The sequence below is a fragment of the Vigna radiata genome, chromosome 7, assembly GCF_000741045.1.
Source record: "Vigna radiata var. radiata cultivar VC1973A chromosome 7, Vradiata_ver6, whole genome shotgun sequence".
NCBI lineage: Eukaryota > Viridiplantae > Streptophyta > Magnoliopsida > Fabales > Fabaceae > Vigna > Vigna radiata.
In genome coordinates this window covers 15,973,029-15,993,282 of record NC_028357.1, presented here as the reverse complement: position 1 = coordinate 15,993,282, position 20,254 = coordinate 15,973,029, and the positions used below count along the sequence as shown (strand labels likewise).

The 20,254-nt window shown below is 35.2% G+C and overlaps 1 pseudogene; it reads right to left on the bottom strand.

The window, feature by feature from the left end:
* Window positions 1-3,083: 3,083 nt before the first annotated feature.
* On the bottom strand, window positions 3,084-10,577 carry LOC106766122 (annotated as a pseudogene).
* Window positions 10,578-20,254: the final 9,677 nt, after the last annotated feature.

Genomic DNA, 20,254 nt, shown 5'->3' with positions numbered 1-20,254 from the left:
GTAGTCCTGCGACCTCTGCAGTAAAAATGTGCATTGTAATCGTTTACCAGGGGGCTATAAATGATTACGCGAGTCTAAGTCTAATTTTAGACAACCTGTTGAACAGAAGGAGCCACAAGTGACAACGTAGGGGACCATAGCTGTATAGTAGTGTTTTTTGACCCAAGTCCAATGCTTTTAATTGTAATTTGTTGTTCTTGAGTGAGGAGTGACTTGAAGTTAATTTTGGGTCCCCCATGATGGAGGGAGGGACCACCCATGTTGAGATTATTGAGTCAAGTGAAGTTCTGCGACCTCTGCAGTAAGAATGTGCATTGTAATCGTTTACTAGGGGGCTGTAAATGATTACGCAAGTCTAAGTTGGATTTGGGACAACCTGTTGAATAGAAAGAGCCATGGGTGACAACGTAGGGGACCACAGTTGTATAACAGTGTTGTTTGACCCAAGTCCAGTGCTTTTAATTGTAATTTGTTGCTCTTGAGTGAGGAGTGGCTTGAAGTTAATGTTTTGGGTCCCCCATGATGGTGGGGGGGACCACTCATGTTGAGATTATTGAGTCAAGTGAAATTCTGCGACCTCTGCAGTAAAAATGTGCAGTGTAATCGTTTACCAAGGGGTTGTAAACGATTACGCGAGTCTAAGTTGGATTTTGGACAACCTGTTGAACAGAAGGAGCCACGAGTGACAACGTAGGGGACCACAACTGTATAGCAGTGTTTTTTGACCCAAGTCCAGTGCTTTTAATTGTAATTTGATGTTCTTGAGTGAGGATTGACTTGAAGTTAATGTTTTGGGTCCCCCATGATGGAGGGGGGGACCACCCATGTTGAGATTATTGAGTCAAGTGAAATTATGCGACCTCTACAGTAAAAATGTGCATTGTAATCGTTTACCAGGGGGTTGCAAACGATTACGCGAGTCTAAGTTGGATTTTGGACAACCTGTTGAACAGAAGGAGCCATAAGTGACAACGTAGGGGACCACAACTGTATAGCAGTGTTTTTTGGCCCAAGTCCAGTGCTTTTAATTGTAATTTGATGTTCTTGAGTGAGGATTGACTTGAAGTTAATGTTTTAGGTCCCCCACGATTACGATGTTGTTTTTTGCTGCACAGATTGCAGTTCTTGGCCTAAATTGGTAAGACACTTTTATACATTGAACATAAACAAACCTTGAGATCAATCATTTTATTCCAATAATCATTTGTACATTGCACATAAACAAAGCTTCAAATCAATCATCTTATTCCAATAATCATTTGTACATTGCACATAAACAAAGCTTCAAATCAATCATCTTATTTCAATAATCATTTGTACAATTTCTTCATATATATAAAAAATACAGTGTCTTCATATACATTATTGTATCTTACAATGTGTACATAAAGCAATTGGAAGAAATCAATATTCCTATCAAAACAAACTACACTAAGTTTCTACAGAGGGGAACAATCCATACACAGCTAGCGCATCCAATATTCTTATGTTCTCGTTGTCCAAGATTCAATGACATACATATTGCTTTCTAATTGCAAGCAGTTCCTCCTGAAATGAAAATATTGCAATTGTAAAATCAACCCAATCATAAAAAAATACTAAAAATCATATTCTTACTTACATTCATATATTGTGGCATGTTTTTCCCATTGTATTTATCCTCTCCATCCCAAATTTCCATAGCTTTTAACATGGTAACTCCATAGTCATGTCTGAAACAATAAAACCATTACATAACCCACTTATGAGATAAACCACTTATGTCTATACAATGCCCATGAAAACATTCAAAATAGTAAATGGAACCAATTGATGACTGACCCTGAAGCTAACATCATGGCCAGCCCAACCACATAACATAACCTTCAATAATTCACAATTAACCTCCAAAGGCTTACGTAGCTCCAAACTCCAACGAAATGGTGTCATCCCAATTCGATCTACATGGACATCTCTCAGTAATTCATTCATTTGAACAATGGTTGATGAATCCAGAGAGATTCGAACCCGCCACTACAAAACATTACAAAAACATTGTTATTACTTAACAAAAAAATGCGACTATATCAAATACCAAAACTTTAACTTACCTTTGGGTTTTGGGACGCCATTGCACCTGCACTTATTTCACAAAAAAAAAAAAATCAACGGTGGAGAAGACAGTTAGGTTAGGGTTCACAAAACACAAAAACACAAAATACTCCAAAAATAGAGTAGCGTTCAACATCTTTTACTTACCAAGACAAGCTAGACAATGCGAAAAACGGGAAAGAAAGCTTCGCAATAGAGAGTGAGTGCGACACAAAACGTGAACCAAACGAAGGATGAGATGAGGCGTTTCGAACCAATGCAGACCTTTCAAAGAGCAGGGTGATTGGACACTTTGGGACATACAAGGGGGATTCGAGGGTTGGAGAGACGACGGGAAACTCAGACAAGGATGAAAAATGAAATGAAATCTCCAAAATCAAATTTCATATAATTAGATTTCCAAAATTACCCTCCGCAACTTTTTTAAAAGAGTTATTTCTTTAAATGAAAACAACCAATAGAAACACACCACGTGACGGTGTCAAATTTGTGTCAAAAAAAGGGTGTTAAACAAACGTTTTCGTATTGAAAATAATCAATAATATGAGAATTTAATCTACACTAGCACCAAAGGCATTTGCACTACTACTTCCGGATGAAATATCAATAGCATTACGTTCCTTCTCAGCCCATCGAATATGAAAAACCTCAAGTTGGCTGTGTAGTATTTTATTCTGAAAAATGTAGAAATTCATGTGTTGAGAATGATAACATCAAGTGCACAATATAAGTAAGAAATCACAACAAGAAATCACAAAAAGTCATACGGAGCTTAAACTTGTACACAATAAAAATCCTCAATGCATTTTTCACCATGGCAAATAGAACAAAAGTTATATACCATAAAAATATAATCACGCATACTCTTCAACATTTATTCAAATCTAAAATAGAGGAAACAAGAAACATCAATAAACAGGGAAATGGATTAATGAAGTTTTTGTGTGTACCACACTGGTGTGACTAAAACTCTCACCTCAAACAACATATTTCTAATCTGTCTTCTCAATCAGCTCTTCTACAGGGAGTGCGACAATACTTGCATCTTTGTCTCGACCAAGCAATGAAGCAGATGGATACATGTTTGTTCTCATTCCAAGTCTCCTTCCTGTTTCCTTTGCTATGGCAAGTTACCTAGGGTGCAGAACAAAATTCATGATATTAAATTAAGGATGTCTGGTAACATATGTTGTATTTTATTGCTAATATAGTTTTCCTACAAATATTGGAATGGTGGAGATTAGTTACCAGTAATCATCTTAACATTTACACCAAGGTTAAGAGCTCGGCGAATGGTTTCACCACTGTCATGTTAAGGGTATCAAACAGTGAAACAAACCAACAAACTGCCATGGAGCACCAGCACTTTTTCTTTTGTTTTCTCAGGAACTTCCTGTACAATTTTCAGTGGGTAAACATTATTAAGGCTTATTTTGGTGAAGAGAAATGAAGATAATGCCAAATATAAAATTTAAAAATGAAGACTAGCTAGGTATAAAAACCTGTCTTGCAACAGTAGGTGAATGAAGCCCTCTTTCGGTAAACATGTCAATGATAGCATGGACCTTCTAAGCATCTTCCCTGAGGTTACATAGTGACATAATATGTTCACCAAAATAAATAAATTAGCACCAATAAGAAACTATAATTAGTCTCACAAATTATGAACAAAGTGATCAAGGTTACCTGCTCAAAAGCGCCTTAGCTTGACATGTGCCAATTCCATCAGCATGAATGTAAGTCAAAGCAATTCTCTTGTCATTAATCAGAGGGAATATATCCTTTTTTTTTCTAATTTTAACTTCATTGATTTTCACACCTAGCTCCTTGTATTTTTGGTGTACATGGCATTAAAGGGGAGGGAGAGGAGGAGGAGAGAGGGATCGAATATAGTATGAACTCTTTTGGCGTTAAATAATATGAAATAAATAACAAAAAATTATATTGGTTCATGTCTAATTTTTGGGCTGTATTTATCTCTTTTAAGTACAATGGTTAAGAACTTGCATTAATCAATTCAATTAATTACAAATACAATCTCTCTAAATACAACTATTATATATATCTTCATATTACACTAGTATAACTTTTCCAAACAAAGGTTTAACCTTTTCAAATATCTTTCTTAATCTCCCATTCAGATTAAGAATTCAAATAAAATAAAAAAATAATATTAAAGAAAAAGAGAACAATTTAAGCCCAAAAAGGTAAGCTTCACAAAGTTGAGAACATTATCATGACTAAGTTCAGAATCCAAGTATTTCCACACAAAGCTTTGTATTTGACTTTATACACTCAATGCTTTCACTTTAAATTTTTCTTGATAGTTCTTTTTCACTTGACTATATATTATAATTATGTATTTTTCTTTATTAGTGATAATTGACATTATGATTATTTTTATTTTGTTTAATTTTATTTATTTATATCTTTTATTGGTATTTTTATTATTACTTTAGAGATAATTAAGGTTTTTATTTAATAAATTGGGAGATAGAAATATTTAGTTCTTATCACTAGTAAAAAATAGAGTTTTTACCATGCACATTATGCGCGGTGGCATTTTTGAAAATAAATCGAACGTATAGGCCGCGGTTCAGAGGGGAACCGCAACCTATTCCCCCTGCAATTTCTGACATTCATCCCAACGACAGTTGAGTGACAGTTGGGAGGATTCAGAACGTCAAGAAATAGGCCGCGATTGTGAGGGGAACTACGACCTATTCCCTTATCTGAATAAATTTTAAATATTTAAGGGAATAGGCTACGGTTGGGTGCTGAACCGCGGCATAAAGTTTGAAAAAAAATTCAAAAATGTCATTTCAGTTTTATTTTGATTTATTTTTCAGAAGAATAGACCGCAGTTGTGAGGGGAATCGCGGCCTATTCCCCTCCATTACCACGGTTGTTATAATAACCGCGGTCTATTCCTATTTCTAGGTTTAAAAAATAAAACACACATCAACAATATCATCTTCCTTTAGAGTTGTTCGTCGACGCATCGTCTGGTTCCATTTTCAATCAATTTTCATCGTTTAAACCCATTTTTGTTCGATGTCGTTGCCATTTTCAACAATAGGGAAGAGTTTTAACCGATCAAAATTGTTGGAAACGTCTTTTTAGTGGGTTTGTCCGATTCTTCCCCTTAGACGTAAATTGTGTTTTGATGTTTGTCTTTATTTGTAAAACTAATATTTGTTTGTATATTTTTGCACGTTTGAATATTTTAGAGTTTATTTTTCTTGCATTTTTATCGCGGGTTGTTCATCGTTTTTGGCTTTTCACACTACCAGGTTCTTATATTAATGTTTAAATTTTACTTTTATTAGATTGTATAATTTTGTATGAGAATTTTGTATGAATGAATATGTGATTAAATTATCATATAATTTTGTATCTTTGAATAAATTTATATGATTGTATAATTTTGTATGATGGTACGATTATAAAGTTTAATTTTTTTATTTTACAATGTTATTTTTATGTTGAATATATGTTATTTTTATTGTATGATTGAATTGAATTAACCTAAATTTGTCGTTAGATGATGAATATTTTTTTTTGTATTGTAATTTTGTGGAATATATAAGTCAAAATATTCACGTCTGGATCGAAATTGGATTACTTTACCACGCATTAGTGCTGAGCATGAGAGAGAGGTAGAGGAATTTACACAATTTGCACAACGTAATGAGGGGATAAGTGATGATGAAGGGAAGTTTAGATGTCCTTGTGTGAATTGTTTGAATGCGGGAAAGTTGAACGCAACCCAAATTAAAGAACATTTTATCTGTGATGGTTTCCAAAGATGCTATACAACATGGATAAGGCACGACGAAGAAATGCACTTTCCGACTAACTCTCAAACTGAAAATGTTATTGATTCCACCATGGAAGAAGATCGACCGGATGAAGACAAATTAAAGGACATGATCCACGATGTTGGCGCAGAAAATTTTGCCAAAACTCATGTGTATGATGTTGAGATTTTTGACAACACAAACTCTATATCAAACTAGTTTTTGATGATGACAACACAGTGCTTAATAACAACAGTACACATGTTCCAGTATTACATGTTCTTATTCTGAACTGTTTGTTATATTTGCTGAACATGTTTTGTTGATTTACAATGTATATTCCTATGATTGATTGAGTGTTATATTTATGGAACATGCTTGTATTGAAATGTGAAATAAAATGTTTTTTATTACTGCACATTTCTGAAAGAAAAGATCTTAAGCACCTTATGAACTTAAATTTGTTGTGACGAAGTTCTAGTCCAGTCGAATACGCTCATAATGGATTCGACTATGCTAAAATCTTTGTACAAATTTTGTGAACCAGTGCTATGTGAGATTTTGTGTTGAAAAGAATTTCAAAGTGATTTTTCATGTGTCAGTCGACATTGTGGATCACATATTCGACTGTGTTACTGATCTGTTTGAAATTCTGTTAAGCCTACATGCTCCAACGTCTATATTTTTCAAAAGTTAGTTAATACCATGTGACTTGGTCAACTGTAATAAATGTGTATTGATTTTGTTAACTGAGGAGCCTTTGGGTTGACTGTCTGTTATAACTGTCTTAATACAGTCGACTGTATTAGTAGGCTATTCGACTGAGAAGCAATCCGATATAACAGAAAACTATAAATAGACAGAACACGAATTGTTTTGTGACTTTTCTGATCTGACATATTCATTTTCCTGTTTAAGATTGAATTCTTTGTTTTAGAAGCTCCAAGCATTCTCCAAGAAGACGATGGTGATCTTGCTTGAGAGAGATTCAAAGGAAGGAGTCAATTGCTCATACTGCTTGATCAATATCTGCACAAAGAAGGTGCTTCTGTTTGATCTTGAAGGCTTGGCATCTTTTGAAGACTGCTGCATTTGATTGAAGGCTTGGCAACCTGTGAAGTTTGCTCTGATAGGCTTGACATCCTGTGAAGAGTGTTGGTGACACGTTGAGGATTGTTCCTCATGGATGCAGATTGTAGAATAGGGAATTCTTGCTGCAATTCTAGTTTTATGTGTGCAGCTATATTTGGTTTTGGGTTAGAGAGGAGATTTATATTTTTGCGTGGTGCATCTATAAACTCCTTGTTGTAAAAACCGCAACCATTATAGTGCATTTGCTTCCTGGGTTGGAAGGACACTGGATGTAGGCATTATGGGCCGAACCAGTATAAAAACCAGTGTTTGATTTTCTCTATCCCTGCACTCTTTATTTCCAGTCGACTATATTTGTTTAGCAATGAACTGCATTTTTCCGCTGCATTGAATTTTCATAACTTGCATTTCAAGGAAAGATCAAAAGCTTTGAATTTGCATACCAAGATTGCGAAAAGATTTTGATTTTGAACTAACACCAATTCACCCCCCCCCCTCTTGGTGAAAACGAAGCCTACCTATTTTCTAACATATGAGACGATGTCGATTGATGCGGAAACACCTTTGTATGTCGGTTCAACTAAGTTCACACGTTTGTCAGCAATGTTAAGGCTCATGAATATGAAGGCGACCAATGGATGGACTGATAAGAGTTTCATAGAATTGTTGACGTTGTTGAATGAAATGCTGCCAGATGGTAATACACTACCCACTCGTAATTATGATGCGAAGAAAATTCTTTGTCCAATGGGTATGGAGTATAAAAGGATACATGCTTGTACCAATGAATGCATTTTATATAGGAAAGAGTTTGAATTTTTGACAAAGTGTCCAAAAATGTGGGTTATCACGAGACAAGTCAAAAAACAATAGTGAAGATAATGGTTAGATAGAAAAAAAAAATGGATCTGCTTTAACAATAGTTTGGTACCTTCCAATTGTGCCTAGACTTAAGCGTTTGTTTGCGAATCCCAAAGATGCTAAAAACCTTAGATGGCATGCAGATGAGAGAAAAATTGACGGGCTGCTTCGTCATCCAACTGGTTCAAAGCAATGGAAAAATATTGATCAACAATTCCCCCAATTTGGTAAAGAGTGTAGAAATCTTAGGCTTGGTTTAGCCAGTGATGGAATGAACCCATTTGGTAATCTAAGTACCAATCACAATTGTTGGCCAGTTACATTGATAATTTAGAACTTATCTCCTGCATTGTGCATGAAGAGGAAGTACATGATATTGTCTATGATGATATCTGGTCCAAAGCAGCCTGGAAATGACATAGATGTTTATCTAAGCCCACTAGTTGAAGACTTGAAGTTGTTATGGGTTGATGGGGTTGAAATATTTGATGTATTCGCTTCTGAAACTTTTGTGATGCGCGCAATGTTATTTTGCACCATTTATGACTTTCCAGCTTATGGTAAGTTGTTAGGATACAGTGTCAAGGGTCATAAATCATGTCCTATATGTGAAGAAAACAGTGCAACTCATCAATTGAAACACAAAAGAAAGATAGTGTATCTACATCATCGAAGATTTCTAAAAGGTAAGCATCCATATAGAATGTTAAAAAAAGCATTCAATGGATATCAAGAGAGGGACGAAGCACCAAATCCACTTATTGGCCTTCAAATTCTTGAAAAAGTTAATAAAATACATCATGTATTTGGGAAAACATCCAAGAAGTCATCTGTAACGACCCCTTGGAAGAAGAAATCAATATTCTTTGATCTTCCATACTGGTCAAAGTTAGATGTTAGACATTGCATAGATGTGATGCATGTAGAGAAAAATATGTGTGATAGCTTGATTGGAACACTACTTAAGTTTCAGGGAAAGACAAAAGATGGAGTGAATGCTCATTTGGATTTGGTTGACATGAATATCCGAGAAGAGTTGGCACATAGGGACTTAAAGCTTGTTGGCATGAAGTCTCACGATTGCCACGTCTTAATGCAACAATTGTTATTGGTGGCTATTCGTGGAATTTTGCCCAAAAATGTTAGGCAGACCATAAACAAGTTGTGTTCGTTTTTCTCGCCAATATGTAGTAAAGACATCAATCCTACAAAGTTAGATGAACTTCAAGGCGAGATTGTTATCATCTTGTGTCAACTAGAGATGTTTTTCCTCCATCTTTTTTTGACATCATGGTACACTTACTTGTTCATTTGGTTAGAGAAATCAAGTTGTGCGGACTGGTATACTTAAGATGGATGTATCCTATTGAGCGTTATATGAAGATTTTGAAAGGGTACATTAAAAATCCATACCGTCCCGAAGGTTCAATGATTGAAAGCTATATTGTTGAAGAAAGTATCAAGCTTTGTTCAGGTTACATGACATCAACAAATCCAATAGGAGTTCCTTGCACATCATGGTTGAATAAATATTCTACAAGTAAAAGCATCCATGGTGTGAATGTGGTGACAAAAGATCGCGAAGAATTGTTGCAACCACATCTTTATATATTGAACAACACAGATGAGGTGATCCCTTTTTTGGAAGCACACAAAGCGATTGTTAAGAATAAAAATCCAAGACAATTAGAGAAATGGACGTTGATGGAGCATAACAAAACATTTATGTCTTGGTTCAAATCTGAAATTGACAAAGAGCCACATTCTTCTCAAACTTTGTTGTGGCTTGCAAATGGTTTAAAGTTTAATGTCGTATGTTGTACAGGCTATGAAGTCAATAATTGCACATTCTATACGAAGACTTTGGATGATAAAAGCACAGTACAAAATAGTGGAGTCAGTTTAGAAGCTGAGTCGCTTCAATTTTCCACATCAAAAGATCAATCTCTTATACTTGGATCAATGAGATATTATGGTATAATACAAGAGATATGGGAGGTTGATTACACCAAGTTTTTTGTTCTATTATTCAAATGTAAGTGGTTTGACAATAAGAGTGGTGTGAAAATAGATGAATCGGGTATGACACTAGTTGATTTTCGAAAGGTGGGTTATCGAGACGAACCGTTTATCATGGTACATCAAGCATCTCAGGTTTTTTATGTCAAAGATCCTGCGTCTGACCATTGGTATGTCNCTNTTCAAGGCAAAAAACAAATTGAAGTTAACGAAGACAATCTGATTAATATTCATATTGCTGACAACCATTCATTTCAAACTACGGCAAATTTTGATGGCCAATCTCTAGTTGACGATGTACATGCAATTCGGTCAGATCATGATGAGGGAATATACATATGATGAATTCATATCTTTATGTATGAATTTCAAATTTTTGTATAAGTTTTTTATTAATATCACATTAGTTTTTTATTAATATTTCCTATGATTACTATTACATGTTTTGTTAAATTATATGATATTACATAAGTCTTTTATTAATATTACATGTTGTTATTTATTTTGACAGATATATGGTTGACCATCCACATTCTTCAGGGGATGAGGCTCCCCCTTCCAGATCCATTAGAGGACCCACTAGAATGAAACAACTTTTGATCAGAAAAATAGTGGTGAAAGAACACCAGTGAATGTTAACGTGATCACCGGTGTTGCATCTGGCCCCAATGCAGATGACTTCTGATTATACCTTGGAGTAGTGGCACGTGACATGATTAGTATTCTTACTCCATCTTTTGACCATGTGTCTGAGGTTTATCGGAACATTATATGGAACGATATATTGGTAAGTTAGTTAATATCATGTGAATTACAGTTTGTTTATATTGATAATTTTGTACTGATATAACTTTATTATGTTTATTTCAGCTAACATTTGACATTCCAAATGTCGCAACACTTAGAAATAAGTGTTTATCAACTGTTGCTGAAAACTTCTGAAATTTTAAAAGTAAGTTGAGCTCGAGATATATTTATGGAAGAAAAAAAAATAAGTCTCCATGTAATACATATAAGGCCATTGATGAGGAGACTTAGCAGCTCTTTGTACAGAGTCGGACAACAGAGAACTGCAGGTTAGTATAGTTGATATTATTCAATTCCTCATTAACAAATATATATCATATGAACTAATTAATTAAACATATGTGACAGGCAAAAAGAAGCAAAGCACAAGAAACAATTGCTCAAAATAAAAACCCCCACCTATTATCTCGTGATGGGTATAGGAAGCTTGAGGAGAAAATCCTCAAGCAAAAGGCAGAAGCTAGACCACCATCTGAGGGTGGTAGCCCCCAGCCTCCTTCTCCACCTTCTCGGCATGAGAAATGGAAGTTGGCTCATTTAAAAGAATTAGACTCTTACTCTTCTGACACTGCACGGGAAATATTTGAAAGAATTATAAGTTATTACTGTTCCTAAAATAATAATAATTTCATTATACATACAACATTGAACTTTTTAAAGAATAATGATGTTTTGTAATGTTATAGGACTCCTTAGTTGAGCAAAGCTCCCAAGGTCAATTCACTCCACAGGGTCGTTAGGATATTCTCACCGCTACAATTGGACGACCTAAGCACCCTAGACATGTACGTGCTGTTGGAATTGGAGAAGGCATTCGAGATTACTTTGGGAGCTCTTCTAGTCAGACTTCATATGCATACAGCGAAGACAAGAACAAAGGCTGACACAAGAGATCAAAAAAAAGCTTCGAGCGGACCTTAGGGAAGAGCTTAGGACACAGCTTAGGACAGAGTTTGTTGAGATTGTTGACTACACAAACTCTATATCACTCTAGTTTTTTATGATGACAACACATTGCTTAATAACAGTACACATGTTGTTGCATTACATGTTCTTATGCTGTATTGATTGTTATATCTGCTGAATATGTTTGATGTATTGTGTTGTATGTTCCTATGATTGATTGTTTGATATACTTATGGAACATGCTTACATGCTTATGTGCAATATGAAATGGTTTATTACATATGTTTTACTGCACATTTTTTAAAGTGAAAAACCACAAGCACTTTCATGAACTTATAACAGTGTGACAAAGTTATAGTACAGTCGACTACATTATTAATGGATTCGACTATGCTAAAATCTTTGTACAGATTTTGAGAATCAGTGTTCTGTGATGTTTTGAGTTGAAAAGAATTTCACAGTGTTTTTACATGTGTCAGTCGACATTGGATTTTACATATTTGACTGTATCTGTTGTTTGTTTCTGGATTTTGTTATGCTCTTGCTCTCCAACGACAATATTTTTAAAGGGAGATAGCTTGCGCACTCATTGTCTGATCAAATACTGCACAAAGGAGGTGCTTATGGGTTGATCATTTCAGGCTTGACATCCTTTGAAGACTGCTGCACTTGTTAAGGCTTGGCATCCCGTGAAGACTCCTGGAATTGGACCTCTTGTGATACAGGGGTTTCACGTTGAGGATTGTTCGACGTGGTGTTCAGATTGCAGAAGAGGGGATTCTTGCTGCAAGTCTGGTATTTGTTTTTGCACCTATATTTTTGTTTTGGAGTAGAGAGGAGATTTATATTTTTGACGTGGAGGTCTTCTATAAATTCCTTGTTGTAAAAACTGCAACCATTATAGTGCATTTGCTTCTTGGGTTGGAAGCACACTTGATGTAGGCATTGTTGGCCCAACCAGTATAAAAATTAGCATTTGATTTTCTCTATCCCTGCACTCATTAATTCCAGTCAACTTTACTTTTCATGCAGTCAACTACGTTTTTCCGCTGCATATAAATTTTCATTACTTGCATTTCAAAAAAGTTTAAAAAGCTTTATACTATTGATAAAAGATTGCGAAAAGATTTTGTTTATGAAACATCACCAATTCCCCCCCCCCCTCTTGGTGTAAAAATGAAGCCTACCTGTTTTCCAACATATATATGTTAATTTCAAAGCTTAAGAACTAATCCTTAAATTTTGCACTGGTTGAGTGGATGCTTATCATAAATCATCTTTGTAAAACTTGTTTCTTCCTTCAGACACATATGTATGGGTATCTGATAACATTGAATTTACCGTTATCTATTATGCAATTTGTGTATTAAATCAACTCTATTTGACTTAGAAACTTGCTCAATCTCTTGTTTTTAGTTTAATTGTGTGAATACGTGAATTGAGGTTATACTTAATGATTTTATCACTAAATTCCCTTAATTTTGTAGGTTATTGGGATGTTTTAGAAGAGGAGTAAAATTATGAAAGAGTCGGAATCATAGAGGGACAACAAAAGCACCAGAGAAGAGGGTTGAAGAAGGCGCATGGCGCCTGGTTGCCCCTTTCTGGGGCTCTCAACGCTAATATGTCACATAGGAAGCCTGTTTTCCCCCTTTAAGGGCCCCCAAGGATAACGTTCACGCACCAATGCCCGCTTGCCCCTTGAGGGGCGCTGAGCGCCAGCCAGACATGTCACAAAGCGCCTGCTTGCCCTTAGTTAGGGCGCTAAGCCCCAACGTGTTGGGCTACTGGGCCAATTTTTGATCTATTTAAGGACTTGCTCGCCTTAAGGTTGGTATCTTTTGATGGCTGAAGCTTAGAAACACACTTTTCGCCCCTTTGGAGGCAGATTGGGGATGCAGGAGCTGTCGTATTCTCTTTCTAGGGTTTTATCTCATTCTTCCATTGTACACCAAGGTTCTCCATGACAATGGAGAACTAAACTGATTTGTTGTTGGGGAAGATGTAACCTCTAAACTTTAATGTATTTGAATATGTTTTGAATTATTTTATGCTTCTTTCATTAATTGTTAGTGATTTTCTCCTTTACTCAATGCTTGTTATGTTTTGACTCATAGCATGATGTTTGGATTTCTTTGTTATTGGGAAAAACCTAGAAATCATGATCTGGAGAATTTCACCCAAAAGAAATATTGCCTAGGAATAGGGATGGGATGTTTGGTTGTCTTAAGCTTCTGTTCGTAATGCAGAATTGATTATTAGGGATGTAAGGGATTGTGGTCTAATAATTAAGGATAGGCTTTTTACGCCGAGAGATCGGGTTCTAAGTAATTTAAAGAGTGACTTTAACAATTTATTAAAGAAGTTGAATTCTTATATGCGTGTAAGTAAGGACGGTGAAATCTAAACCCCAACAACATTATCATCTCATATTATCAACATCATCCATTCACTCTTGTTTTAGCCTCAACTTATCAATTTGCGTTCATGTTTACTTTTATTGCATTTGCATTCAAAAACCAACAAAATAGCTTTTTAGTCTTAATTAGTTAAGTAATTATACAATTGTTTAGTGTCGTGGGTCTTCTAGGATATGATACTTGATATTACCATTTTATATTGGTTGATATGATTTGGTACACTTGTCGAGGTTTTAACAAGTTCTTCGCGCTGTTGTCGAGGACTCGTGGTTTAAACTATACTTTTGTGTCATTCTTAACCAGTTAGACTTTATTTTATTTTTTTTATTATTTTATTTTTATTTTTTTTAATTTTTGTTTTTTTTTTGGCTAATTGGGTGCTCTAGTGCAGTGTTCTTTAGTGTATACAAAATAAAATCTGTACTAGGACCACAAGATCATTAGAACCTTTCTTTTTAGTTTGGAAGTAGAGAAGACTACCAATAATAGATGAAGAAGGAAGATATGTGATAAGTGGTTATTTCTTGAACTATATTTAGTTTATTGCACTTAAATAAACCAGGGAATTGTGTTTAATTGTCTGTTATTTCCCCGTTTTCTGAATTCTGCTTAATTTGGTCGGAAATTCGTAATTGTGCTAATTTGGATTTTCTGAGCTGATTAAGTGCATTTTGGTTGCAGGGAAATTTTGGGAAACATCATTTGGAGCATTGGGGAAGGTGGCGTGATCATTCAAGACTCAACATTTAGTCATTTCCATTTTAATTAAGTTGTAATTTCGTTTTTTAGAGGACCTTAATTAGAATTAGGTGTTTTGGACCCTTTTGGGGGCAATTTTGTAAAAAAACACCCATGTGTAGGTCATGTGACTTTTAGGTTAGGGCTTTTATTTTGTTGTGGACCTCATTTGGAGGGATTCTCGGCACTTAGGAGGCACAATACCGAGCCACCAAAACACACACTTCATTTCTCACGGTTTTTACACTTTTCTCTCCTAGGGTTTTCATGTATGAACATGCTCTCATGGAAGCTTGCTTGGTGCTTTGGATTTTGGCCATTTCAATGAATAAGATGCAGATTTTCTTCTTCTATTAACTTGCTCTTGGTTGTCTTAGCTCATTGGTGGTGAAAAACCATTCATTTCTACTTCCATTTGCTTGTTCTTGATGTATGAAGCTTGAGCTTTGGAGTTTGTCTTTGCATTTCTATGGTGGATGTTGGGTTTGAGTGACTTTATATTTTCGTTTTCCTCTTCATTTGTTGTTGTTCTTCTCGTTTTTCCTTGCATTTCATTTGGTTGGATGATAAAAATGGAGTTCTATGTGAGTTTTGGGTTGAATAGAGCTTAACTTGATGTGTGGGTGTTGTGGTTTGGGCTCTTTCTTTTTGATTTTCGGTTTTGATGTTTGAAGCAAGGATGGAACCAGATTTTGGGGTTGTTATTGTGGCTGTACAGAGCTTGAATTGGTAGCTTGGTTATCATTTTCGTTTTTGCAAAGAAATGTGAAGAAAAGAGAGTTAGAACTTGGGTTGAAGGAGGTAGATTTTGTGTTTGATGTGTTTGTATGATTTTACATGTGGAAGCTCGGTTTCTAGTGCTCATTCTCGGTATTGAGAAGAGGAAGAAAGAATATGAAGGTGTGTGTTGGTGAAGAAAACGAAAATGGTGTGTAGAAAGGAGAGAGAATGATGCATTTAATTTTTACCACTTTTGTACCAACAAAAAAAGATGTTTGTTTTGACTAAAGGAAGGTTTCCACTTTGAGCTTTGGCCTTTGCTTGTTCCAGCCGTGAATTGCACTTTTTGCACAATGGTTGTTGGTAGGCTTGGCAATTTTGGTGTTGGAGTGTGGATTCTGAAATTTTGCTCATGGANAGAGAGAAGGGAAGTTTTCATTGGGATTGTTGAAGCACATGTTTAATTTCCTTGAAGAATGGTGCACATGGGACAANCATCACCAATTCCCCCCCCCCCCTCTTGGTGTAAAAATGAAGCCTACCTGTTTTCCAACAATTGGCATCAGAGCTGGTTTTCATAAGATATTTGAAAATTTAGTCAGCTCTATTTTTATTTCATTTGACTATAACACCTGGGAATGGCTTCCTATTTTCGAACTTTTGGTGAAGGTGCTTCAACAAACAGACCACCTCTGTTTGCTGGTGAAAATTATCCTTTTTGGAAAATCAGAATGCAAATCTTTCTTGAATCGCAAGATAAAGGAATTTTAGATGCCACTTTAAATGGTCCTTTTGTGCCTACAAAACTTTTTACTGAGTGGACTGCTGATGAAAATAGAAAAGCTCAGTATGATGTTAAAGCTAGAAATATAATTGTCTCTGCACTGACAATTGATGAATTTTTCAGAATATCTCAATGCAAATCTGCAAAGGAAATGTGGGATGTCTTAGAGGTAACTCATGAAGGCACGAATGAAGTCGAGAGAGCAAGAAAGAACTCCCTGATACAAGAGTATGATTTGTTCAAAACGAAAGCTGGTGAAAACATCTATGATGTACATAAACGATTCACTCACATTGTAAATCATCTAATGGCTCTCAGGAAGGTGTTTGATAAGGAAGAGATCAACATCAAGATTTTTAAAAGTCTGAACAGGAATTGGCAACCAAAAGTCACAACAATCTCTGAATCCAAAAAAGATCTTACAACGATGAACATGGCTACCTTGTTTGGCAAGCTACGCGATCATGAATTGGAACTTGGTAGATTGAAGGATGAAGAAGAGATTGAAGAGAAGAAGTCCATTGCTCTGAAATCTTCAAGCAAGAACAACTCAGAAACAGACATGGACGAAAAATAATTGATGACCTTTGATGGTAAGAAAGTTTAGTCGACTTATGCAAAATGATAGTCAATTGTCTAACCATATAGGTCAAAGCAAAAAGAAGAGCTTTAGTATGAATACTATCCAGTGCTATGAATGTGGAAAGGAAGGTCACATCAAGCCTGATTGTCCTGACTTACAGCCAAAGCAGAAAGGAAACAAAAGATTCCCTCAAGGCAAAAATATGAAAAGAAAAGGAACATACATTACTTGGGACAGATTCTGAAAGCTCAAAAGTGATGAAGATGCTGATCAATATGAGGAATCCAACCTATGTCACATGGCTGGAACATCAAGAATTGAATGTGACAGTGATGATGAATTTGAGAAGCTGCCTATAGAAGAGAAATATCAACAACTCATACAGACATTCAGAGAACTTCATGTTGAAGAAATGCGACTGGAATACAAGGTTAATCGACTAAACTCTGAAAGAAGAGATTATGAGTGTAGGATTAATAACCTTGTTGCTGATAATGAAAAGTTAGAAAAAGAGTTAAATGAAGCTTTGTTATCTACTAAAATTGCCAAGGTTGAAACTGTTATAGTAGATAAAATTTGTGAAAATTGTCTTGCTTATATTGAAAAGATAAGTTACTTAACTAGCGCCCTAGCTAAGTTTATTCAAGGAAGAGACAATTTAGATGCTGTACTAAAATCTTTTAACAGAGCTATTAATAAACAAGGTATAGGATTCAAAGCTCAAACTAAGAGAACCAATGTTAGGAAATTTACTGATTTAAGTAAACCTGCTAGAAATGCATGTTTCTATTTTAATTGTGTTGGTCATACTGTTAGAAACTCTTACTATAGAAATGTAGTTGTTCCTCAAAAATTATATGTTTGGAAACCAAAGGAACAAGTGACAAGGATTAATAATCATGGACCCAAAGTCAAATGGATACCAGCAACCAAAACTTAAGTTGTTTTGCAGGATATGAAGTTGATGCAATGTGATCTCCAAGATGGATCAATCTGGATTAAATAAAAATCTTGAGAATCTACAACTGGTAAAATTGTATCTATCTGCTACATCATGCTTATATTGATTGGTTGTTGTTGTATGATTGTTTGTGTTGTATGCTTGATTGCTTGATTGATTGAATTTGTTTGAAAATTATTTTCACGAGTCTTAGTCGACTCAAATTTTAATTCAATCGACTATGCTATATGTATTGTACTGATCTCTGTTTTTAAATCGTTGAAACTTAAAATTTTGAAAAATCTCTTTTATTAGTAAAATTAGGCACGCACATTTTTCTTAAGAGTCTTTCTCCCTATCTTGTAATCACTCATGTCTTGTCATCTTCGAAAGAAAATCTCTAATTTCAGAAAGAAAGTTTCAAGAATCATCTCTTCATGGGGTCTTCAAGTAATTCTGGGTCTGAGGACTGTGAATCACAAATCACCATCAGGGAATCAAATTCATTGGGATGGTTCAGCAATGAAGAGGAACGACAAAGCTTTATGAATGGGTCAGTGAAGGTTGTAGTTACCCCAACGAACATCAATCTTAATATGCTCAAAGGAAAAGGATTTATGTTTCCATACTGGCTAGAAGAGCAAGGACTGTCTGAATTCATAGAGATAAAAGGACCATGATATCCTGATTTGGTCAAAGTGTTCTATTACAACTTGTGGGTAGAAAATGGCGATATTTTCTCCAAGGTGAAAGGAGTCAACATTCATTTTGATGATGTTATATGGAATATTGTGACGAATCTACCATCGGAGGGTGCGTATTCACACTTACCCAAAACTGAAGTAAATGCCTTGTTGAGCAAGAAACAAGTTTATCAAGAATGGCTGAGGTTTCCTGGTATGTACTTTGTTGAAAAGGTATTTGCACATGAAGGTCTATTGAAGGAAGAAAATATTCTTGCACATATCTTGGGAAAAATCATTCTGCCCGGCAGAATCAAGAAATACCAAATGTCCACCGAGGATATATTTCTGCTTCATGCTATCAAAAATAACATTTCTACAAACTGGTTGCAAGTGGTAAAAGATCATATGGAATATTCTGCACTGAGAAGGTCGTTGTACCTACCTTACGCATGTTTGATAAGCAAAGTCTTAGTACTCCTTGGTGTTGATGTTAGTAATGAACGTAAGTGTATCTGGGGATCTTCAAACACATTTGACCGAGATTCACTCATGTCACTTGGATTAGTAAAAACAATAAACGGATGGGGATTCATGGGTAAGCAATCTTTGGAAAATTCTACTGATAAGGCAGAGATTGCAACAGCTGTTGGAACACACTTCTTTCCTGGAACAAACTTCAAAAAATACGTTGCGGATCAAATAAGGATCCTACACAACAAATATGATAAACTTGAAAGAATGCATTGTGTAAAACTGCAACTAGTGACTGAAGGCTCTGTTGAAGATGATTCAACTGAAAATTTATGACTATCTTAGAGAACTAGGAAACATGTTTGTCCTATATTTCGAAATTGTCCCTAATAAAATAGTTTTTTTATGGCTTAGAATGTCATTTTTTGTTCTTTTTGTGTTCCTTGATTGAGTCTTATCAATGTAATATCTTTTCAAGGAAATGAAATTAGTATTTTGAATCAATTCAAAATTGCTTAAATCTGATTGATTAATATCTGCTTGCACTGCTTGATTGATTCGACTACAACATGTTTGATGTCAACTATGCTTAATATGTCATTCATTTTTACATATTGACTTTTGTTATTCTGATTATAATTCTTGCTTAACCAAAATGCTTGATCTGGAAAAGGTTGTTGAAAGGTTTTGCAGGAAGGACATTGCTTTGGAAGCTACAAATGGAATTCAAGATTTGAGAAGCAATGCATTCGACTGATGATTTAATGCAATCGACTACGTATAACAGGATTAACAATTCCACACCTGGAATTTGGTTCTATCTTTACTGATTGCTTAAATCCTATATATCTGCTATTATCTCTGCTATCTGTTGTAAATATCTTAATTGAGATAATATTGTGAGATTGTTGAAGATTGTATCATTGCATATCTAAATTGTTTGCTATCTTGTCTTTGATACAACTATGTGCTAAACTGTTGTTTAATCTGTGATATGTTGCATTGTGCATCTGTGTTGAATTTATTACTTATGCATAATGATAGGGGGAGTATCACTCTTAACACATTTTACATCACATGCCTGCATTTCAGGGGGACTTAACATTGTTATGTGATTAAATTGTTATTGTGAGAGCATCATTGTATTTTATACTTTGCATATTTTTCTGATGCATCTCTGTTTTCATATCAGCATAAATATCTAGAGCATCCTTTTTTGTTAATGCACAAAGGGGGAGAGAAATGTGAGAGTATGAGAGAAATTATGAAAGCTTTGTGAAATGGGGAGAATGATTATTCTGTCTCATACATCACCGGCTTGTTTTTTTGTTGCTAC